Below are 26,163 nucleotides of genomic sequence, written 5' to 3'. Positions count from 1 at the left end.
GTTAGTGACCAAGAAAGTTATAAAAATTCTTGCCTTTCCTGTTGAGTTTGTTCTTTCTTTCTAAAGCAACTCTTACAGCTTTTTAAAAAATATATATTTTTAAAACCACAGAGAAATTGCTTTGTTTTTCAGGCAAGAAGAGATCCAGGAAAAAAAAAGAAATCACCACCACCTGCAACAAAATACAAGACTTGCTCTTAAGTTTGCTGAGTTCCACTTAGCAGACACAGAATGTTTAAACACCCCACGTCTGGTTTAATTTTTTTGTCACAAGCAGATGACTCCCTTTCCTCGCAAAACACACTGAGGCCTCAGTCGAGGAGCTTCTTACACTCCTTCCTGTCATGCTGCCTCATGTACCCTGAGGCATGTTAAATGGCACTAATGCCCTAAAAGTCAACCTGCCATCCTTGATCAGACGATATTCAAGCTGAGAATATTCAAGTTAAAAACAGTCTCATATAAAGTTCAGTGTTCAAAAGACATCATCTTCACAGCCACACAGACCAGAAAATCTGTCCTACATTCACACAGATTAGATAAAAATGTGAATTTCTTTCTTTCACAGAAAAAAAATAATAAAAAAATCATTGCCCTGATGAGAAACATCCTTGCTACACCCAACCCTCCCCAGCCAATCTCACCACACAGCACCTTCACACAAGGGGCTGCTGCAAGATCCTATGAGGACAAGGAGCCTTGTCTAACCCAGGAAGTTTGTTATTTTTTTTCCACAATTGGCTTTATTCAAATAGCATCAAGTATTTGCAGTCAAAATCTTGAAGACTTATATTTGGATGTTTTCTTTTAAGAGATAGCATCTCATTGTATATAAATATTTTTTTGTCATAAGCCTGCTGTAACCTCCTCAGGGTATTGCTGTGGACTCACTGTTCATAAAAATCTCTTAATATTATTGAGACTATAAACATGAACTTTTTCTGACTCATGCTGCATTGAAATTTAAGGGGAAAATGTCACCGGTTTACAGTTGTGTCAACAAGAGGTAGATGTATTGGCTTGTAATATTGCTTGCCAGTAGTGCTAGCATACTAAGCCCGGTGCTGAATTCAATGGATTGTGAAATTAGAGATACTTTTTTAAAAGGAAGTTACTATGATATTTTATTCATTTTTATTACTGGGAGAATATATCAAATAACCCAGCTTCTCCAATTTTGACCTAACTGGATTTTATCATTTTTTGATGACTATTATTTTAGATGACTTACAGTTGGGAGTTAATGCCAAAGCATTTTTGATTAATCTGTTGAAATAATTCACTATAATTTATATTCCTTTCAGAAAGCTGGAGGGAAAAGAAGAAACAGAGGCCAAAAACACTATGCAAACCCTCCCAAATGACTTACATAAGCACAAGATTGTTTGTTGCCTTCCTTTACCACATCAAGTTGTAGCAATTGAGCCAAAACTGGGACTCTTGCTTCCCTCCACCCCCCGCTTTCAGAACAGAACACATCCAGAGAATATAAAGGAATAGTTATGCAACTATAGCTTCCAATCTGAATGCACTTATTCAGATATTAGTGACCTTTTGCTGCACTGTTTTTGTCATCTCGTTGAGGGTGAGAGAAAAGTTCTTCATAATCTCAAACAAACATACGCATGAATGGGATACCATAGTGAAATTACACGTAAAACTCAAGTCTAGTGTAGACCATCTACAGAGTGAATGACCTCCTGCCTTTAAGTGGCTGTTTTAGCAATGATTTTCACCTGTGGCTATTACTCCAGCTTCTTGCTGTTTCTAGGTTATAACAAAAGAAAAATTGGTGGCTCAGGGATTTTCATACGCAGCAGTGATCATCTAACTGAGCAGAGTTTAAAACTGGGCAAACTTACCCTTCCAATAACAAGAAAGAAGTCCTGCACTTGTGGACACTCAACAAGTTACAGAGAAACTAAGTTCAAAGGCATTATCCAACATGTATCCTCTTAAGTACATTACAAAATACGCGCTGTGGAGAAGTCCTTTATCAAAACCTTCCCTGAATTGTTAGATTTATGCAATTTACAAAACAAAACCACCAGATTGTTTTATGTATAGTGTGAGAAAAAACACATTCTGATGCAACTCCAACTAAACCTTGAGCTATCATCCTGCCTGTTTTGAAGGACACATCCTTATTTCTAGACTATCCTACTCATACCATAAGGTAAAAAAGAGACCCAATCTTCTGGAAATCTGAACATCCATGTATTAACTAGCAGGAAAAACATAAGAGAACCAACAGTTGTTGATGAAAATTAATGGCTCTGGATCACACAGCCCCACATAGCTGCATTTCTGTATACAAGTTGCAAAACAAAAGTGCTGGAGAATAAATCAAATACCAAATTACCGCCAACAAGAGCACTGCAATTCAATGAGAAAAATTCATGTGACACCAACCTATTTTAAGCTGCAACCATTTGAACATAACTCTTACATGTAAATTGTTATTTATGGGAAATAATTTGAAATGCTGACAGTAGAATTTATATCCTAATAGCCAGCATACTGACAGCTAAAATGGTTCACACATCTGGCTGGTTTTATACTATGCAAACTGCTGGGATGGTACAGAAATGGTTATGCCAGTTTGATGATACTCAGGAGCACAGTCTTCCTCCAACAAGGGAGGGGAATTGGGCAGTGGTAGCAAAGTTCTCATTTTGAGTCCCTTTGCTACATGTTGGATTGCTTGTCCTAGAATAGAAAAGTTTTTACTGGAGAAATTCACTATACATCAGAGGAGAGCTTAAAATAGTGTCCTCTCTTTCAAGGATAACACTTATGCCCATTAAAAAAATAAAATAAAAATGGAACTGCTGTGACAGCGTGAGTGAGTTTTGGATTTATGAGGGTAGCTCACTGACAAAGTCAAGGCACCACTCCATCGCCTTGCAAATGACACTTGGAAAAATGGCTGATGCGTGGCTGACAGGCAGCCCCAGCTCCTCCTGCTCCAAGGAGGGACCCAGGGTAAGACGGAGAATATAATTTTGAAGTGTTTTTACTGTGAATCTGACACACACATCTCTAAAACCATAGACACAACAGGTGCAATCACCCTTTTCGATGTCTCAACCTGGATCCTCCAGACACCAATGCCTGTGTACATCTCCTCACCCTCCCAACTTGCCACTTGATCTCCTACCCCGAAACTCCAAGATCCAAAGAGAGGCAGAACAATGCACCTGCTGCTAATGAAACTAATCTTAATTGTAACCTAGCTGGCTCCACCCTTCCCTCGATTACCAAAGCACCACTGCCTGATGTAGTGTTTGAAGAAGCAATCAAGACTGAGAAGCTGCCCCCAGCCCTTCTGTGGTAGATACTGGTTTCTAAAGGCATGCAAAGCTGCCTGCTTTTCTCAGCCACGCAGTGCACAGCAGTGACCATCACATGCAATTCTCATGCCTGTTATCAGTATCAGTGGGAAGCGATGGCAAAATTGCACAATGACCACATACCATCTTGGCTGCTGTTTCCAGACTTTCAAAACCTGGTACCCACGTGTACGTGTAAAAAATTTGCATTTAAAAGGAACGAACACTATTCTACAGATCTTCTGTAAACTTCTGGTATCTGTAATTTATTTAAACTTCAAGAGATGATACAAGGAAGCTATGCTTTAAAATGAGTATTTTCTACTATAGATGTTTCACCCCACAGAAGAGTCCATATAGTAAGCACACCCAGGCTATGATAACACAACAGGCTCTGAACCACATACTCCTATTGAAGCGGAAGGACACAGCCAGAGTGAATCAGCCCAACCCTTATGGACTTTCTGAGGCTGTTCCATTTGTGTTTCTCCCACATGCTACCTTTACACTACATTTGTTTCCTATGCTTAATTCCACCTTTAAAACAGCAAGCCCCTTAATCTTATTCTTCATCCCTCACCATGAGTTTGCATAGCTGTTAGCAATTTCTATCTAACATGTTTTTGTGTGAACACTGAAAATACAGGTAGAAGTCTCAGTAAGGAAGATGATTATTTTACTGATTACTTTTAAATGCCGCGACCACACAGTAGCATTGACAACTGCCTTCTCTGGGAGCTCATGAATGTTAGCACAGTTTTGAATAATCTGGCAAACAAAACCAGACTTGAGACTTTCAGGCATCTATTAAAACCAACACAAAACACCAAGGACAACAACAAAAAAACCTTGGCTTTCCAGAACAGCACTGAAGAGTTAATTAATGCTTGGAGCCACTCTGTGGGTTGGACCGGTCATTCCCATTTTGTACATGAAGAAAAGCACTTGGTCAGTAGAACAGAAGTGCCATTATTATTGCAATTTCTGGTCCCTGAAGCAAGGCATCTTCGTCTCTTATTAGGCCACAAAGCAGTGCTTCAAGTCTGCCAAAATGACACTGTTACCTCTGCTCTCACAGTCTAAATATAGGTACCTGCACTAATTATTTTAGAAAGCACTAGAAAATACATACTGGGTTTCAGACCTTCGTTGCCAAATAGAACCATTATAAGTTTTTTATGTTATTTCATCATTCTTCAAGCTTTCCTCTTATCTATGGACTTTACTCTTCATTATCCCTCACAGGACAATTTGCTTTTCTAACTGATGATAATTCTCATGGCATGCAAACACACTCATCTAGAAATACCACTAGACCAGGCTTGTTCTCTCTAATCAGTGAAGACACTTCAAGTTTCTGTTGTGTTATGAGCTTTTGCCTAACATCTGCACAGTTGCTACAAGTGCAAGAAAACCTTTTTCTACTTCTTAATGGAAAAGTTGATACTCATTTTGTGAGACTGTTTGGTGATATAAGGTAAATTAAAAGACCACCATCCTGGAGCACATTGACTTGATTTAACAACATTAGCTATTCCCAGGTTGAAAGGATGCAAAACAAAGCAAAAACACAACTTGGAAAGCATAATGGCAAGGCAACTAAAGATGGGACTATGGAAACAGAAAACCAGCATTCAGATAACAGATGAGAGATGATAGATAATGCAAGGTATCATATTGAGAGTTTTAGTACTGGCTACAACAAAGAATGAACCAGCAAGAAGATGTAAAGAGAAATGATATGATCAAAGTGCACAGGCTTCAGAAATGCTCCCTTCATGCAATATTCAGAATTGATGTAAATGGGACAAGACTGCTTTCATCCAGGCTAGAAGAGCGATGGTGAGCTGCTTCTGTAGTAAGATGAGACATATGGATGGGCAAACAGGGGAAGGCTGCATCTTGGGCATGCAGTACCAGGAGAACTTCAAGATACAGACTGCACCTGGCTGTAAGATCCTCCAGAGAAATAAAGCAGGGGTAAGACACACCAACCAGGTTTTGCTCCACTAATAACAACTGCTTTTTTTAATAGTCATTTTTCATTACTGCGCTAAAAGATTAACAGGTATAAGGCAGAAAGAGAAATATTCTTTCTGATTCATGCAGACTGCAGGACTTTTACCTCAGTGAGAAATTTAGGAAGCCAATTTAAGAGCTCACTTTGTCTGAAAAGTTCATCACGAGGGCTCCTTAAGACATATGGCCCTCAATAGATTAACTTAATAGCAATTGCATTTGCTACCTAAGGAAGTGACCTTTATTGATAAGAAATACTAGGATACTTCAGGGGTTTAAAAGAACCTACAAGGAACTTAGAGATATCAGCTGAGCAGAGGATAACTTAGAAGAGATTATTTTATATTAACTCTGCTTATATATACTTACAATATGTACAGAAAAAAATTACAACTACACAGTAATAAAGATTGCAATCAAACCATATTAAAAGTAATTCAACCATTCAGAACTAATGCAAATTATTTATGGACTCTGTGCTTTCAAAGAAATGCAAACCACTTCAGATGGCAGCTCATGTGAAATAGGGATGTTAAGGAAATCTCTCTGGACTTGAAAACTATGCTGAAATCATGCTAGATACAACAGGGACTGAAAGAGAATTAAACCTAGCATGGTTTTGCTCTTTGCAAGGAAAAAAAATCAGTTATTTTTTTAAAGGATGTATCAGTTCTGCATTTGTAACTGGGCCATCTGATTTCTCCCACAAGTAAGAAAAACTGAATCAAACAATAGTAAAAATAAGCTCCAGCTTGTTTTTCAGCATTAACAGCTGTTTTGAAGCAAAATGCAAATGAGGATTCCCTAAGACTCACTGTCCCTGGATTTCTGCCCTCTGAAAAATACCCTGAACTTCAGAAGTTGTCCATGGCAGAATAAAAGCCATGGTGATATAAAAAAATAAAAGAACAAGGTGAGAAGAAGCTGTGCTTTCACTGGTAATTCTGACCAAAAGAATCCACACACTGCAATAATCTCAAGCTATGGTAATAATCTCTATAAGTCAGTTCTCTATCCAAGATATTTTCTATCTCTGTCCTTCCCAAGAGCATCTGACGAGGACCTGCTTTTGTACAACTTGTGATTATCTTTACTGTTTTAAACACACTTGTGCTTGGCATTTTGAGGTCTGTAACAGGCAGGTATGAGGAAAAAAACATTCATTAAAAAAAAAAAAAGTCTGATACAGCATCCTTGTGCTTAATGGTAACTCCTTTCCAGCTGTGAGGAAAAGAAAGCAGTTCTCACCCTGTTGCACATCACTCCCAGACGTAGCAAACTGCTACAATCACAGTGAAGAGCTGAGAGTCAACCCCCAGCTCTAACAAATACTTCTTTGCCTTATTTACACAGAACTCCCCAAGTAACCGAACCGTTTCTGCCATGGCTGTCACCCCTGCCCTGCAGAGCTGGGAAGGGCAGAACCAGGCTCGAATGTAACGTCACAGTGGAAATAACCCTGTTCTTGCTGCCAACACCAGGCGGGCCATTACTGACTTGCACAACAGCCTTATTTAAGGGCAGATCACAATTTATTGAGGGATTTCACATCAAATATTTGTGACTTCTTTAGTTGCATCATATACAGGGAATGAGAAGCAAGTTTTATAGTTTACAAAATCTCATCGTGTGTATAAGGCCTAAAAACTAAACTGAAATGAAACAAATGGAAAAAAAAAAAAGACAAAAACAAGCAAACTGTACAGTTCATAAAGATTAAGAGGATTCATCTGATTAGGTTTTCAAAATTCAACAAAAAATAAAATTTAAAATTCCCTACTGGTTGTGATTGAAGCTGATGCATTAAGCAAGGAGCTAAGGAAGCTCTCATAAATAGACATTGGTTTCTTTCATCTTCAAAACAGAATGTTTTTTTTTCCAAGTGCTTCCACTGCAAGAAATGTCTAAGTACAACTTCTAAGATGTTATGTCAGAACCTGTAAATAAGCAGGAAATAAATAAATCCCACAACGTATTTTAACGCAGAACATCAGAACAGGAAATGTGGCATTGTGATGTACTGAAACAGTAAAAATCCAAACGTGTGTCAGAACAAAGATAATGTTTCCGCTACTTCAAATATAAAACCTCAGATCTGCACTCATTGCCACTTGTCTTGGCCAAGATGTAAACAACCTCTCAACCCCAATGTAATACTAACAATGGTGACCAACTAAACAAGGAGAAAATTGCTGTAGTGGGGGCTGAAAAAGAGATAGGAATATTATTAATATTATAAGGCAAATGTCCTGGCTTTGAAGGATGAAGAGCTTTGCCAGTATCTCTTTTCCTCCTCCAGTTACCCAAACTCACGCTAGAAAGGATGCCCTGAAAGCTTCCTCCAGCACCGCCTCGAGGGTCATCTGCTACTTTACTTATACCCTCCCAAGAAGTGAATACAATTTTAGTAGTCAGTTTTTGTCCAACCTTCTAGTTCTCAGCAGTGATGTCAGGCCCACAGACTGACTACAGAAACCAGGCTGAGTACAAGCAGAGCCCTAATTACCTGCACTTAGGACTCCAGAAAGCATTTGCATGACAACAAAGTGTCTGTGGTGTGTTCTCAAAGCAGGCCAGTTTCTCCAAGTTTGCTGCTTAGTTCAGAGCTGTGTTATGCTGGAGGGGTGACCAGCTGAGGGGCCACCTCCTTCTGGCCCACAGCCTTTTATTCTCCTTTCTCTCATGCAGATTTCCTTCTGTGCACTTTCTGCCCACTTAAGTTTAACGTGGTCCTTAACAAAGGCGTAATTCTGTATAAGTGGTGCCCAACAGAAACCATCTAAGAAAGTTAAGGCCTTCTCTGAAGCAATTTTATATAATGCTTTTGAGTACAGCAACAACATATCACTGTGGAAGGGAACTTATTTAAGATTTACAATGTCTGCATAAAGCACAGAAAATAAAGTGTGGCATGTAATTTCCCTAGAACTGACTGGCCTTGCTCAGTCAGTTGTGTGGGGATATCCAAAGCCAGAACTGAGAAACAGATGAGCCTGAAAGCGCCTCTGGGTCCACCAGGCCCAACCACTGCCCAAGCAGGGAAAACCAGGCCCACATCCAGGCAGCTGCTGAAGGTCTCTGGGACTGGAGATTCCATGACATCTCTGGGAAACTCATGTCAACATTTGGTCATTTTCACAGTTAAAAATAAATAAATATGCTTGCACCAGATGTGTTTCAGCTTGTGCCCACTGCATCTTGTGCTGTCATGAGATATCAAATGAAAAGAGCCTGACTCCATCTTCCTTCATTCCTCACCAAGAGTTAATTATATACATTGATTATTTCCTGCATGAATTTTGGCAAGCAGAATTAAAAAAAGCTCTGTGTACAATCCTACTGCCTCAACAGGTTGTTCCACAAAGCTAGAAGAGCTGCAGATATATCTATTTCTTGGACGTGAGGGAAGTATCAATCAAGTTTCAGCAAGTCTGCAGGAAAAAAAAAATCATAATCAATACTAACTCAACACCAAATGGATTCAGTATTTGTACAACTCTTCTAAGAATGGATTTAAGACTTAGTTGCAGACGTGCTTTTGATGCATGTCTTCAGAGTAATGCTAAATTTAAATAAAAAAGCATAAATTGCTTTGTAGAAGGTGGAAAGAGAAAATACTTGCAGAAACCGCTGTTTAGGAGCTGATAGTAACATTCCAGCTTTTCAAAACGTACTGCAGGATGAATTCCTTACGAAGACAAAGAACCAAAACCCTATGTACTTCAGCATGAGTGACTGGTGACCCTGCACATAGAAGGGGGGTTGAAACCAGATGATGACTATGGTCCTTTTCAACCCAGGCCATTCTGTGATTCTATGAGATGGTTGCACCATCTGCTTGGCTGTCACTCTGTGAAGATTTAACTAAGGTAACCATGAAAGTGCCAGACCCTTTAGGCAGCCAGTGCAGTAAATTCACCAAGCAGTCAGCACAAAAGAGCAAAATCAACACAACTCTAAGCCAGCAAGCACCCACACAGTTCGCAGTCCTGTAGGCAGCAGCAAAGCTGTCATGATTTGGGTCAGCATCATGCCACTGCTGCCTGACACCTGCAAAGAGCAGAGGGTTTGTAAGGGCAGCCCCTCAGGTTGCCACCCTACAGCACAGCTGATGTGGGGCACTTGTGTGCAGACACAATTGAGAGGGGCCTTGTTTTCAAAATGCAGCTAGCAAAGCTCATGAATCACTTTGGAAAGCCCTGAGGTAGAGATGACAGGAGGATGACAGGAAGATGAAGAGGGACGCTCGCTTTCAGTAAAGAGGTAAGAGAAGAAAAGCAGATATGTCAGACTTGGAAAGGTCAGGGGTAAGATTTGTGTTTATCAAAACGAGCTTTCTGTGCACAAAACCAAGGACACTTTCCGTCAGTAAAAAAAGAAAACATCACAACAACAAAAAAACCACCTCTTTGGTAAGAGAATTCTTCGCCTGCAAGCCCAACCTGGCCACCTCTACTTGCAAGTTATTTTTGGACAACCCTCACTGAAAATGGAGTGGTGGCTGCAAAGATGCCAGAGCATAGAGGGCTGAATGGCAGGTAGAATTTGAAAGGAACAGAAAGCTTGACTGGAGAAAGGGAGTAACTGAAAGAAGATAGGTCTGAATGGGAAAATGGGACAGACAAATTTAGAACTGAGGTGGCAGCAAGAGAAGAACAACTGTGAGGAAAAGAGAAATGATACACCAAAACACTGACAGACAAGGAGGCCATCTATTACTTCAAGGCCCTGTTCTGTTCCAGCCACCACGCTCTGCCTTCCACTACAACTAATAGCAAGCACTCTGCATGTGCTGGGCTTCACCCAGCCCTGGAGCACAGGGGCCAAAGCAGCAACCTGCATTCCACAGGACATCAAAGAGACGAGGTGGGGAAAGCCTGGGTTGCAATAGGTTTGGCAGAGCAGTGATGGAACAGAACGGGATACCAATTTTCAATATCTCATACATCTGTCTTCTGGTCAGACTGTTGTTGGAATGTCACAGCGAGATACAAAGCTGCACGCTCAGTTCTGGATGACTGCAATGCCCAGAATACCCAGGGCCAATTATGTCACTGAAGAAAACTGTCCCTACCCTGGGAGGTTTGTACTGTCAGTGCTCACATAGGCAGGAGCAGTTACACTGATTCTTTTTTGCCCTCTTTAAGGACATTTGCAATGATGGTTTATGACCATAAAATATGGACTGTTCAGCTTACCTTAAAAGCTCACAGCCTGTGGTCACATAAAAGATGTTTCAATCTTTGATTTTTTTTTTCCTCCCCCTTTCCCTCTAGCCTTTTTCTGCCCAGATAATACAGGCAGGCAATGCTTTAGGACAGAGGCTGATTCATACTGTTGTCTGATAATGCAAACACATGCCTCCCCATATCAATAACTCTCCTTTGTTATCACTATTTCATTATCGCTACCTACAAAAACAGGACCCAGAGCTCGTTATAACCACGGATCCTAAATAGAAGCAAGCGCCAAATATTCCCACACTTCTAAAACGGTCTGTACCCACACAGACCTGCATGTTCAAATTTCTCTCAGTTTAAGTGGCCCTATAAACCCGTACAAGTTGTACCACAAGCTGCATGATGTGAATGTGTTTGTACAGACTTCCTAACCGGAGAGCAGATCAGCATGATCTTTGGGCTAGTCTAGCAACTTCCAAAATGTTAAGCACATTAAATTATTACCTTTCCTTTAGATATCATTCTTTTTTAGTAATAGAGATTTTGTAGTATACACATCAATACTAGGAACAGATACAGTAAAACAATTCTATAGAGCCCAACAGATAAACAGTCAATAAAATAGATGGTCATATAAGCAGCAGCAGCACACATAACGCTTAGTTAATAAACCCATATACCTCAGAAATATCAGGCACAACAAGAAATGTCTGTTATGGATAGGAATGGATGATTCATGTTTAACAAAACACAACACATTTATTACAAAGTGAGGATCTGGGTTGGAAACTTCCACTGCCCTGTGGATAGACTGCAGCAAGCACTGGTACCCACAGGTGGCTGAAGCACATTCATGACAGACAATGAGAAACAGAGATGGGAATCCTGTTACTAGGATTACCCAGACAATAGCATCCAGGATAATGATTTGTCAGTTGCATCCTGCACTAAATCCATCAATCCACCAGGCTTAATACCTCAGGTAATAAATTTAAGAATGATTAAAATTAATTGTAACAAAGGATTAAATGTGAAAAAATAAAAACTATCTCCATTTTTACTCTCAACCCCCATTCCCCAAGTACACAACTAAACCAAAAGGGGAAGCTATTGCTGCTTCTGTCACCCTGCTCAATAAAACATGCTCTTCCTCAGTGTACTGCAAGCATCTGACAGACAGGTGCCTAGAGCTATGCGTCCTTCATCCTCTTTTCAGGTCTCCCACTCCACACTGTTACCCCACTGAACAAATCGTGGCAGATGAGTGAAAGTCATGGGACAGGAAGAGCAGCCCCACAGAAGACACTGCCCTGGCCTGTCAGCCACTTAACAATGAAGGGAGCCATCTTCCCAGTGCCCATCCTGTCCAGCCATCTCCACATGGGGAAGGACATCATGGTTCCAATCTCACTTTGCTACTGCTACTAAGGCAATGAGATCTTCCTTATTTTCAGAGTGTCCCTCACCTCCTCAGACAGGCTCATCTCACTCATCCCAATTCCAAAGTTTGGAGATTTGAAGGATGTAAAAGACTTTCACTCCCAAAGAAAACCAAAGGGAACAGGGTAGTGATCTCCCATGAACAACGTGCAATGAGCAGCAACTACAGATACCCTACTGAACTTCTTGTCCATCTTGACTGATGTTCCATCATGGTAATAACTGGAGTTGGTTCCAAAAACAAATGAAAAGGCAAAAGGTACTTTAGAGCACAAAGTCACTTTCCTCGTTTTAATGTAAACCTTTACATATATATCACTTACTTCTACTCAACTTCAGAAACAGCAAGGCCTGTAAGTACAAATGCTGCAAAATAAACTCTTTGGTGATACCTTATATCCCTGTGACTTTTTCTGGAGTCTCTCATTACTAACAGACTAACTTCAAGCATCATCTTTCTCTTTCAGATTTGGTATGGTTTTACCTAATGCGAAATGCACTAACACACTGAATGATAAAAAAGACCCAATACCTTAATATAGAAGAGCTGGTCTAACACTGTTTATTACTGGCACTCAGGTTACTGCATATATCCATCTCCAGCTAGCAGTCAAAGCCTGTGCTTCTGAAAGCGCTACTCTTCAAGGAATATAAATATTTCCATTGGGCTATAATGAGATTATGGGTACCACACTGAAAGCATTAACAACATATTCATTTCAACACAAACATACCTTAGGCATACATGATCGAAATCACTCTTTGCTACTTATATACATATGAAACATTCCAGCAGATGAGACACTGATTTTTCTAACATATTCTGCTCTTACCATACCATACACCCACTGCACTCTAGTATCACAAAACTGCTTTGATTAGAAGGGACTTTAAAACCCACCCAGCTCCAACCCTCTGCCAAGGGCAGCACTGTCTCCCACCAGCTCAGGCTGCCCAGGGCCACATCCAATCTGGCCTTGAAGACCTCCATGGATGAGGCACCCACAGCTTTTCTGGGCAGCCATCCTTTTAGCATCTAACCTGGATCCCCTCTGGGCAGCCATCCTTTTAACATCTAACCTGGATCCCCCCTTTCTTAGTTTTGAACCATTCTCCCTTGCCCTGTTGCTATCAGAACACAATTCTTGGTTGGAAAGGAAAAGTTTCTCTTTCACTTAATGAATGATGTAGAGATTTAACTGCAGAGCAACAGAGCAGAGATGAAGACATCTCAGAGGCACAGAGCAAATGCACTGCGCAGGCATCTCCTCTCAAACGGCAACTACAAACTTTGAAGTCAAGAAACTTTCTGGCAAATGTGAATGTAAAACCTCAAGAAGAACAATCTGAAGTGTGCTGGATTTCCTGCTGCATTCGGCCTGTTAAGGTTAAAATGTTTATAGCAGGAAAGATGGCTATTTTTTTTAGACAGCACCCCATAACTGTTGCTTCAATTTGTTGTCTTTGTTTACCAAGAAGAAAAAGGAGATGGTTTAGAAAGAAAAAAAAAAAGGAAAAAAGACAAGCAATAACAAAGTAGCTTATTCCTTTTTGTTAAAGGATTTTAAGTTTAAATTATTACCAGTTCTAGCTTCATGACTGTCTTTTTTTCCTGGAGATGCTTGTATAGACCATCACAGCTCTTTTAGAAGGTAAGGAGATGCACACCTTATATGCACTATGGGGTGCAGTATTTCAGTTTCTCTGGGAGCAGGTGGTATATTCACCACCAAAGATATGCTGTCACAACATTCTTTCTTGTTATGTCTTACATTGTTTACAAATAATGATAACTGAAGACCTGAAACAGAAAGTAAGTATATCAATCCCTTGAAGATGAGCTATAGCAAACACGTTATTCGGCTAGGGAATTTCTACATTCTTTAGCTATAACTAACCATTACATCCCTCATGTCACAGAGGTCACGGAGATAGAGATAATTACTTCACGAAAGCCTCTTTAAGAAGGCAGAAGGCATAAATTAACTGAACACCTCTTTAAGAGGCTTCTGGTTGGTCTTCTGAAGCAAAGAGAAACACACAGCAACCTGAGCAACCAGCCTTCACAGCCAGGTCCAAACTGAACTGCTGGGAAACAGCTTTTTTGCATCACAGTTCGACATCAGCAAAAGCAGCTTCAGAAACAAAATCCTGGTGAATGTTTACAAGGTATTATTCTAGTCAGTAGCAAACATTGAAAGAAACCGGTGCCTGCCAGCTGTGATTTAAACATCCCAAATACTTTTCCTTTTGAATACGCTGTTACGAATAACAAAGCATGCATACCTGCTGTGCCATACAAAGTTTGTTAACACATAAATATGCAGGTTTTAAGGGTATCTACTCCGAAAGTTAATGTAGTTTCCCACCAGACGGTTAGAGAACAAACAACTTGATTCTGCGTTGGTCTGGGCAGTCGGGAAAGCATCCTCATAGGGAGATGCAGAGAAAAGAGTGAAAAGCTGACACCAAAATAGCTCCTGTTCTCAACACCTTCCTGACACTGCTGAGACAACCTCATCCCTCCGACGCATGGTGGCAGCCAGCCAGAGGGCTGGTGACTTCATGCACAAGTTTATCTGGGCTCCGGAGTCCGACATAGACAAGGGCATCAACTTCCAACTCTCAACAGTCAGCTTCAATATTCCAATGTCATCACATGAAGAGCTACATAAAGAGATTCTTTTTGTTTTTAAATACTTTATGCTTGCTTCCCCATCTTCTGAACAGCTTAACTGTAAAATGTGCTCATCTAATATGTGTGCCTTTTATAGGAAAAGTTGTCATCAATTGATGCACAGGTCAAGAATGATGAGAACTTAAACGAGCGTGGTAGTAAATACAGTGAAAGTCTCAGAACCACAGGGGAAAAACTGGCATGCCCATCTTGTTTCATTCTATTGCTGAAGGCAGTTCTGACGATAAACAAGGCTCTGGGCCAAAATTCAGCCTTTGAGAACAATACAAACGTATATATCTATATGCGTGTGTGTGTGTGTGTGTGTGTGTGTGTGTGTGTGTGTAAGCAAAGGATATACTGCAGTCTAGCAGGCAGGGTGGCTTCAGTTTCATTTTGAAAGCCACTGAAAATAAAACCCGTGATTGAAACAAAGAATCCACCCAGACATGAAGGCTACAGCATCTCTGTGGTAAGAACAATAGCATATACTCCTCATCTCTTTCCCTTTCCATGAGAGAAGCACCAGGATAGTCATTACTCTGATCAAATTAAAGAACGCTTGGCAAAATTATCCTTTAAACTAATCACCGTTAGGAGATTTCCCTTCGTGTACCAATAGGCATAAATGCTCTAATTCAATTGCTAGCAGAACGCATTCCAATAAGAGAAATATTTCTACCAGCATTACAAAAGGCTACAGGAAAATTACTCGCATGCACAGGCTCGAGATTTCAAAGGAAAGAAATATTCCTGCATAAACACACCCTATCTTTCTACTAAATCCACTCTAACGACATGTTTGATACTCTGATGGCTCTCCCACCACAGGACACACGACATTATTAATGAAAGTAAGATTAAATTAAACAGATGACATGATTAACAGTATTCATTTCATGCACGACTGTGTTTTACTGAAGAGATAAAGACCTGAAAGTAATTACCACGAAGTCAAACTCCTCCACCGACCTCTCTGCTGGCGGCTAGCAGTCCTCGAGTTCTGATGTTTGGTAACAAAGAGCAATGCCTTTCATCTGCGGGCTCTCACGCTACGAGCTGAGCACCTCCAGCGCTCCGTGAGCGCAGTACCTCTGTATCTATGTCTGTAATGCAGCACGCAGATTACTGGGGAAACCTATCAAACCGGCAGGCAGCAGCCCAGCCTGCCAATAAGAGCCAGGCACATGCAGGATCCGGCACATGCTCGCTGCGGCTCCCACCCTGTCACCGCTGCTTAGTGGCTGCTCAGCTAATTATAGCTGCCTGCCACCGCCGGCACGTCACACCTCCCAGCCAAAGGATCGGCACCTGGGGCTGGGAAGGAAAAATGCCTGGTTTGTTGCTTTGGCTCCATGAAAATGATCGGAATATGAGGAGTGGGGGGGGTCTCAGCCTCTGATAAAAGGATGCTTTTAGGAGAGCGCTTGTAGAGCTGACCACTTGCCGGCTGCTGGATCCATCAGGGTGAGACAACATAACCTAGCAGTTTACTTTGTCAGTGAGAATTCCTGTTTTGAATGTACACGCTAGCAGTGCAATCACTGTAGATCTCCGATGGATTTATTTACAGCAGTTCATAACTCACAATGCAGACCTCTGAGGCACTCAGCGCACACGTTCAGCACACAGCAGCCCCATAGACATCAACAGGACCACCTCTCTCCTGCACATCTTCATTCATGCAAACACTCAGCTACCCTGAGGGCTTCTGTGTGCACTGGCACATGACATCCTAAGCTTTCACAAGGTGGTGGTGGAAATGCCAATGACATTTTTGCCATTAGACAAAACAACTGGACTCATTTGGAAAAATACTTTCCACGAGCAAACACTCCTTAGAAGTATGTCCCTCATGAGATAAAGCAGTTCTTTTCAGGATTGACATTGCCACAGTGTCATCACAGTCCAGAATTAGGTGTATGTAACCTTACAATACGTTGTTAAGATGTTCCACTATGTTACACATACCCATAAACACAGTTTCTATGTGTTCCTGCTAGCATTTCTTCCACTTCTTTACTCTTATCACCAGAACCACACAGCATCGGGCACTGTCTAAATACATAATATTAAATGTTGTACACAAACATTTATCTATCGTATTTACTTCAGTACTAAAGTTATGTTTGCTACTACATAAAACATTACCAATGGAATAAGGCTCCCATGTGTTAACAGCACAAGGCCACATTTATTGATAATATGCAAATAGCTTACTTAATCTGCCAGTGGAAATTGCTCATAAAGTCACTCTGTGCTAGAAGCAGACTTCATTTCTATAAGAAAAGCATTCTCAAAGCTCTGTATGGATAGAAATAAAAATGAAATGCAGGAAGAGTGACATTTCGCCCCTTGAGTCAACTTTCAGTCAGCATTAAGTTTCGTATTGCAGTAAACTAAGGGGGTTATTTTATTAAGTCTTCCTTTTCAGATTACATTATCTGAGGAGCTCATCAATTTTTACACACCATTTCTTTAAAACTCAGTAGAATATTCCATGTTTCTCAGCAGCGTGATTAGAATCTAGGCAGGTGTGTATTTCATAAATAAGAGTGGGGATGCTTACAGACAGGTTAAAAACTTAACAGAAAGAGAACTGAAGAGAGAGTATCATGGTGAAGAAGATTCTCATTTCTTTGTTGGTAAAAAGTATCTGATCATCATTTTGACAAAGGCTGGAGCAGGAATTAAGCTGATAGTCTTGACCCTGGTGCTCTGATCCAGGTGTTGGAAATGTTTGGTAAGCACAGAGGGACAGACACAAAGACTAAGACATTCTTTTCATCTAATCCACATTCACAGACCCCCAAGACACCAACAGCAAGTGACAAAGCGATCTCCTTATCTTTAGATAGTCTGCAGGGAAAAGAAGCTGTGTAGAATAGCACCCTGGGTCTGACGTTTGGAAGCTGGTGGCAGCTTGCAAGGCAACCCGCTAAAACCCCAGCTGGGCACAAGGCAGAGCTTTGCCAGCCTCCTCTCTGCCTGTGATGACCACACACAAGAGTCTGGATCAGGCACAGGACCTGGGAAAGGGTTTGGCCGCATCTACACATGCCAACAACAGAGGCTGGGAAAGGTTTCCTGAGGATAGAGGAGCTTTTCAGCCCAAGCACATCTCTGCTGGAAGTGAACAAGTTGTGAAAGGTAGGCGAGTTGGCCAATATTCGGCAGACTTTCATAGAAAGCATAAGCCTGTCCCTGGCACAGGGGATCCATCTGGGCTGAACTTCGAGTTCCTGTTCCTTCACATGAAAGCAGAAGGGCTGTACAACGTTTTTAGAAATGAAATGTAAGGTAGGCTTTTCTTCTAGCCATGATCTTGACAGAACTGTTTCAATCAACATTTTCCACAACCATATGGTTCGAGGCAGATGCCCATCACAGAGGGGAGGAAAAACAAAAAACCTATGGGTATGATGACTTCATGTGAAACCAAAAACAAATCCTACACTGAAAATTGCCTCGCTATCATATCAATACATTTTACACCTCATTTAAGCACATCTAAGTGAGTTAACAGACAGATGGCTATTTGAGGAACAAATAACTTTTTCCTATATAACTTTTATAAGTACTTACATATCCTATGGTTTTAATTCAAAAATATTTCAAATCAATAGACTTCTGATATGTCTTACAATTAAACAGGTTTCAGTTGATGTTTGACTTGAAAAAACATCAAATATTGTTTAGAAACTGCTACAGTGTTTACTTAAATAGGTTTTGCAAAAATATAGAAAACATATGGAAAGAAAAATGAGTTGAATAAAAGGGTTGTTGAAGCAGCACGCTGCATTTCTAAAGGCAATAGCACATATATTTCCAAGCTGTAGTCTTAAGAGCTTGAACTGAACCAATTACTCTAATGAATATTTTACTTGGCTCAATGCATTCATTTGACTTGCAGAAGAAAGCAAGATAAACTATCCCATGGTTTTGTATACAAAACAGGAAAAGAAGAAAAAAAAAACAAACCCTTGAGATTGATGTAGGCATGGTACTTTTTCCATTTACACAGATTAAATATGAAGGGGCAATTTTTCACAATTTTTTCTATATTTCAATTTTGCTTCCCCTGAAGATTTATCTAGTGCTGTTTTCATTTCCTTGTGAAAACTGCCTTTGACTTCCCAGCAGTTATTGGGTGTGCTCTCTCCCTGCCCAGCAAGTGCTTGGTGAAGTCTTGGAAGTCTGTAAATTGGTGGTAAATGTAACACAAGCCCATCATCATTCATGGAGGGAAATAAAACACACTCCTTAGCATTTGCCAAGCAAACCTTCTCAGGAAGTCACAAATCCCCAGCTTCAAGGTTGGCATTCAGCATAGTAAAAGACAAACAAACAAACAAAAAAACTATTCCATTTTATAGAGTATGGACATTTCTCAAAGTGATACTAGCTCAAGTCTGCTAAGAAAACAGTTACCTGTACATGCAGACATACACATCGGCAGACTCCTCACTGAGAAGCCAAGTGTCCAAAAGAAAGACACCAATCTGCCATTACCACCTTTGCAAACCAGGAGAGGAGCAGTCAAGCTGCCAGTAAGGTGTGTTTCATCCCACTCACAATGGATCCATCAAGTAAACACAGCAAAGAAGGATCCGAAGCCTGTTGGAGATTTACTACTCTGAGTACTTATAATTTGCTCACAAAAAAAAGATATTGCACAGGTGTTAGCATTATTCTGGTTGCATCCTTAAGAACACAGCCATGTCAAATTTAAATGACAGGTTACTTTGAAGACTTCATATCACCCCAAAATACGTTCTCTGTCACACACACTATTCTGACATCTCCATCCCAATAGAAAACTTTCACTTCTACCCAAGTTCCTTTCACTCTTCCTTCACTGTAATGTTTTCTTCTTCCTCCATAACCTATTTCAGCATCAATAGCAAACTACACAAATATTCTTAATGTTCCTGTATTTCCATCCCTCTTATTTCACCCCTCCAACTACCTTTTCTCACACCTGGGTCCATTAACTGCCCTTACTCTGACACCAGCAACAGTTACTGCACTAGCAGCTCAGTTTGAAATACAGAATTCACCGAACCATAGGGGTTGGAAGGGACCTCCAGAGATCATTGAGTCCAACCCCCCTGCTAAAGCAGGTTCCCTACACCAGGTCACACAAGTAGGTGTCCAGGCGGGTCTTGAATATCTCCAGAGAAGGAGACTCCACCACCTCTCTAGGCAGCCTGTTCCAGTGCTTCATCACCCTCACCATAAAGAAGCTCTTGCGCACATTTGCGTGGAACTTTCTATGCTCCAGATATAAACAAACACATTTGTGAGCACACACAAACAAGACCAACATGTGTGCCTCCTTGACACCACTTCATGACTTCTTGATAGCCAACTAAATGGCCATGAGGATGATGAAACACAGAAAAGTACCAAACTGCTCAGCAGTAACATGGTAAACAAGGAAATAGCTCTAAGCATTGGATCCAGGTTCTGGGCAACCTACAATATATGCATGACTTACATAAACCAATGACTGTGACCCCAGTGATCAAGACCTCAGTGAGTCAAAGCTGGTAAAAAATATATTAATGAAAGCAGAGGTTACTTCCCTTAGCAGTCAGGTGAGGGGAGATATATTTGCATACCATAACAAACAGGTTTAAAAGTATATAATTTTGATGGATGGAAGATTCTCAAGCCATAACATGAGGAATAAGGGTAGCAAAAGTCAACTGCTCACAAGGACATGGGAAGTTAAATATACATTGGAACAGGCCACAAGGGGGCTTTGTAAGTGGAGATGCATTTTTTGTACTTAATGTAGTGGAAAATAGGGATCCCAAGAGCATCGCTAAAGTCAGAAAGCTGACAGACAAGCACAGGCCTGTTCCTGAATTTTCCTCAGTGGAAGAGCAGATAAAGAAAAAGAGAGAAAAAAAAGCTTGCACTATGGTAAGTACACTTCCAGTACCTCCACATCATTAATCTTCATCACCACTGCTGGCACTTCCTTCTCCTTTTCTATTTACTGTCTTTTTCCCTATGACCACCTTACTGCAATCTGTGATAAAAGCTTATGCTGCTCATATCTAACCAAGACATCTATATTGGCCCAGGACAACTCTAAATGCAAACTTCCCATTAGAGGACAGGTGTAATTTTTCAAAAATGCTCTGCTGCAAACAGTGCAATAGCTGAAGAACGAGACATAGCATTCCTTGCTTTGAAGGAAAAACTGTCAGACTTCTGTAATTAAGAATGTTGTTTCCAATTCTGGTTAGAAAGTGCAGCTCTGTGGCTTTCTTTGATCTTCTCTGATGACAATGAAGACCTGGTAGGCTCTCCAAAGCCCTTTTCATTACATTTGTTTCATTCTTCAAAGAATGTTTTCCACTCTCTCACATCTCTTTACACGAGAAGGTGTTTATGTCGAGCTGCAAGACACAACTAGAAAGCAAGTCAAGGTGCAACTGTCAGAACACGAAATGGTTCTTTGCAGATGCTAACGCATGCAGGCACTCACTTGAAAACCGCCCAGAAATGGCAAAGCTTGGAGACTTCAAGTCTCCAGCCCACACCCATAATCATGAGCCTCAGAGCAACTCTCTGATCTCATTACTGTATGCAAGGGCTGAAGACATTCAGCACAATTAATCCCAGAAGAAAACTTGCTTTGCATGCAATGACTTCGGTTATCATTTCAAAGGTAACAAGTTTGAAGACGGATTACTAAACTTCAAGACTTTTTACCTAAGTGTAAAATAAATTTAGATTTTAATCTTAGAAATAATGTTAAATTAATGACTAGAAATTGTATGCACATACAGCCAGCAACTATGACTCGCTGTACCAGAACCCAGTCTCACAATCCTCTTACAAGAAACCAGAAGCATTTTGCTGGCATGGATGAAATGCTTCTCCAGGAAGAGAGGCTTAATTATTTAATGGAGCAAGCCAAAAGCCCTTGAATGAATAACTCTTCAGGACTTATTCCTTAACAAGAGCGTACTTAACACCTTGGGCAGCTTGTAGACCTGGCAGTTGACATTTGTGGGGCAGATAAGATACCAGACCCTGCTTCCAGGACTGCTTGTGGCTTTTAGCCAATGCTCCAAAGTAAAATGAGCAATGAACTCACATGGCCAGGCTCATGTAAAATCAGTATAAATGCAGATTAGTTCCCTACCCTTAAGTCCAGAGACTTACACCCCTTGTTCTCTCCCTGACCACTTGAACTAATGTTCTCCTTCCTTCATGGTGTTTCTCCTAAAACAAGAGGGAAGTGAAGACCCTACTACAGCTAACAGGGGAGACAGTAAGTACCAAATGCACATCAGAGGACCACTGCTACATCACAAGGACAAATCACTTACTGGCCTTCTTTCTCCAATGCTTCCTGACCAGAAGAGTAGGCATTTTCTTTACCTTCCGCTCCTAGGCCTCAGGGGCAAAAAAACTGTTGCTCAGTTTCCCCTCAGTATATGTCAATATGGAATAAAGTGACCAGCTGTAATACTACTGCTGTCAATAACCAGGAAAACGAAACAAAAACACCATGACAGTACATAATCTTTGTGCCAATGGCACTGTAACTTATCAGTGATGACTCCACATTGTTTTAGTGGGCACTGAATTTCTGTCAACATACGACCGGGAATAATGCAGTTTAACACTCACAGGTCTGAACCTAGTTTTCATGAAGCAAGTAGGTTGCATCTTTTCCAATACTATACATTGTGAAGGATTACATTGGTTTAGCTTGACGTTTTTTTTTTCCTGCATACTCAAGCAGATGATATCTCAGGGTTGAATTTAAAGGCCCCAAATATGCCAGTGGTGGAAAGAGAAGTCCCACAATAATAGGAAATACTGGTGATAGGTGGATGGTTAGACTGGATGATTTAAGAGGTATTTTCCAACTTTGGTGATTTTAAGATTCCATGTTACTAAATTGACAACTTTTAAAATTTATTTTTTGTAACTACACGTAAGCCCTGTAGAAATTTGGTACAAAACCATCAGAAAAGGCCAAAAGGTAAGCAGTTAAAATTAAGTGAAGTGAGAGCCAGAGCTTTCAGTTGTTCTCAAACATGCATCTCCTGCTACAGCCAGTCTTCTGCTATTCAAACAAGAAAGTCTCTCCTTGCTCTCCAAACATCCCTTTTAATCAGGGTCTAAGAAAGAAACTGCTTCAAAGCTAATCAGCAAATTAAACAGACATTGATATTTTCAAAACAAATTCCAGCTGTATGTAGTCAAAACATAAGCAACATAACCACAGTAAAAGGGCTGCCAGAGAAGGAAAACATTAGGAAATTTCAAAGTTGCATAAGTGTTTAACATTTACTTCACTGTACACGATGTTCATACTTTATAACAGAAACTGATGTATGACACAAAAAGAAACCCATAATTTCTACCGCTCAGCTGCACTGCCACATGTACTCCCCCCATATACCATACACCAGCATAAATATTCATGGTCGGCAGGACCAAAAGGAAGCAATGTAAATAACCCTGTGCACAGGACTGAGTTTTCACACTGATCAGCCTAGCACATGTCATAGTGCAAAATCTTAACCATTTGTCTCATTTAAAGTGTTCAAGTTACTGTGAGTACTTACAACCACACCATTTATATAATTTGTTTTTAATGAAGCAGATACGGAATTGAAATAGCTCTGAAATATTGATGCAGAGAAGAATTCAGACGGCTCATTTTCTCTTTGGGTACTTAGAATATAGTCATCTCGAGGTAAATTAGTGTAGTACTCCAGCAAACAGTAGCTTCCACTACTATTGCTTTGTATTTCATCAGTACAGTGTGATGAAACAACCACATCAGATCTATGAATATATATATTTCTAAATCTATTTTGCAATTTAGGGTTGAAAACCACCTGGATTCAGATGTGTTTCTTCTCCTTGAGACTGTGTGATTTAAATTAACTTTTACAGATCTGAGCATGCATGAAGGGGAGACCTTAAGATTATCTTTCACTTCTAGCAGTAATGAGATTTTTTTGGCTCTGTGTACACACTTCAGCACCTAAAACTAGCAAAAGAGAACACTTGGAATAAGATCAGAGACACCTTCAAGTCTTCCCAATGATATCATATATTAGGGTATCTCTCGTCATATAAATAAAATACAAGAGCAGAAAGTATCAAACCATACTATGTGGGGATACATAAGATGAACTGGTGTTTAAATAAATAAAAAAGCCTAAGATCTGTAGAAGCTGCTGGTGCTGAAAGAGATGCATGGATGCACTTGAGAAGTTTGTTGTGTCTGAAAAGCCCAGAACAACAAAACAAAAGGAAAATGATAAAAGCATATGCCTAGAAGAAGAGAGCAACTAAATCCACACCTAAAAGGTATCAGGAGACAGAACTATAGAAAACAAAGCATGCCTTCTAGCTTGCAGTGCCTCTTTACTCACCTCATCAGCTTGTAAAGCCTGTGGAAGCAGATCTGCAGAGCTTGTGAGGAAAAACAAAATACATTATTTGCACGTTGCTACTACAGCTCTCAGGAGAACTTACCTATGACTACTTTACCAACACAATTATCCATACAAGATCCTTCCCAGAAGCAGCAAAAGCACCAGCTCATATTTAATCTGCAAGCCAGAACTTCCATTTGGTAAGTTAAAAAGGCAAGCACCCCAACCCATAGTTAAGGACTGCTGTCTGTGGCACACAACACTTCCAAAGCAAAGGAAAGTAATTTGGATATTTCTGATCTCTGCTTTACAGACTAAAACCATGATAATAAATTAACTGGTTCCCATCTTCTCTGGGAGCTTCACATCACTGTGCATTTCTTAGGGTTATCAGATTGCAATTCAAACACGAGACCAACATCTCAGGCCTCAGCAATGGCCTACCAGCAGAATTAAGGTACTGCTGGAGCTGGTCCATACCAGGGACACGGCTAGCAGGACTTGGCAGAGGGAAGATACCACTCTCTAATAAAGACATTACATCCAGCTTAACCTCATCCTTCATCAGGTAACACTTTTTAAGTATCTTATGTTTGAAGGTACTGTGAAAGAAGTTTAAGGACCCATTCTCTTCACCCCTTGACTATCAGCAGAAATGGGAAGAGCCTTTGAAGAGCTTACAGAGGCTGTACTTGTGAGAACAACTTAGAAATGCTTCCCAAGTTGTTTGGAGTTTTTGTTTTTCTAAACATTAACGAAACTCACTGTAGCTTCCAACTGAGAAAATGAAGATAGAAACAAGGATAAGAAGCTAGAACAAAGCTAAATATAGGTATAGTTACCTGATGCTTTAGATAACTGGTGAGTCATTCGATTACTTGAACTGGAATTAAAGCTTTTGAAAATTAAAAGGTGCACAATCTATCTATCTATGAATGGAAGACTACATCACATGCCTTCACCTTAAGGACCATAATACTTCCCAAGATTACCCATATTTTATGTTAGAAAATTAATTCATTTTGTACTTTATACAAAGTTCCTTAACACAACGAATACATCAAAACATTAAGCTAAAGAGATGTGAAGCAATCATCATTCAGGCTACTCCATAAACACTTTTTTCTGCTTCCCTTAAGACTGAAATTTAAAACCCTGCCTTATGACTACAATGGGTGAGTAAGAGCACTAACTTGGCAAGGATCACAAGCAATCATTCAAGAAAAATGTGACCTAATACTTGTAATTTTAAACTATCCTGTAATCTGTCTTACAAAATAAAGAGAAAAATTATTTGTATGAGTTGATATTCTCATTACAGGCTGCCTATCACAGCAAAAACTCAAGTGAATGAGTATTGCAGAAGAACGTGTTGTTATAGAAGTGCTATCAAGATGTAACTGAAAGAGTCACAAAGTGGTATATATACACTTATTTGGACTTATCTATTCTTACTAATATAGCACACAAAGAAGAAAGAGACAATTCAAATATCAAAAAGCACTACAGAGGACAAAATCCTACCAGAATACTCCAGAGGTAACGAAGCTTCATCTAGAATTGATGCAAAGACACGGAGCTTAGCTATCAGAATAACGTAGTTTCAGTGCCAAACAATTCTGGGTAGAGATAACTTAAATCACACTGATGTGACTGAATAGTTTTTGGCTGAGGTCACATACCTAAGGCTTGCTGTCTGCTTCAACAGTTCACCACAGAGCCTTTCTTATCACATACTGTTTGTGCGACACATGAGAAAATACTTCGACTCCTCTGAAAGCTTACAGCTCCTAATCTAATTTAGAAATTGTGGCTGCAGCAGGCAGCAGCATTAAGAGCCATTTTGTATTTTTAAACACTATAAAAGAGATCTACGTATAAATATGTCTCTTCTGTGGAAATACTTTATAGATCAGCAAATTATTTTCAAGATGTTGGCATGTACAAATTAGGGAAGGCTGATTTAGGCAGTAGATTATGAATTTATTTAGCATAAGCATTTATGCTTATTAAATCCATTAAGAACCCTGTTATTAAGGAGTTTATTAACTGCTGTGATAACAAGCTCTTTTAACTCAGGGACGACGATG

At 40.2% G+C, this 26,163-nt stretch overlaps 1 protein-coding gene across 9 annotated transcripts in view; it reads right to left on the bottom strand.

Annotated features, from left to right (window-relative positions):
* FAM110B (family with sequence similarity 110 member B) overlaps window positions 1-26,163 on the bottom strand; it is a 96,144-nt gene that overhangs the window by 33,441 nt on the left and 36,540 nt on the right. For 2 of the 9 annotated variants that reach the window (XM_015855637.2, XM_015855640.2), the window contains exon 1: window positions 15,596-15,798. The exons of 3 other annotated variants lie outside the window; for them this stretch is intronic. The gene's annotated coding sequence lies outside the window, so the exon portion shown is untranslated. Of the gene's footprint in view, window positions 1-15,581; window positions 15,799-24,070; window positions 24,093-26,163 lie in introns of those variants that run through there. 4 more of the 9 variants (XM_015855638.2, XM_032442733.1, XM_032442732.1 and 1 more) reach the window with 3 other exon arrangements.

Source organism: Coturnix japonica, chromosome 2, assembly GCF_001577835.2.
Source record: "Coturnix japonica isolate 7356 chromosome 2, Coturnix japonica 2.1, whole genome shotgun sequence".
NCBI lineage: Eukaryota > Metazoa > Chordata > Aves > Galliformes > Phasianidae > Coturnix > Coturnix japonica.
Note: the sequence above shows the minus strand (reverse complement) of the source record. Positions and strands in the feature narration are given on the sequence as shown.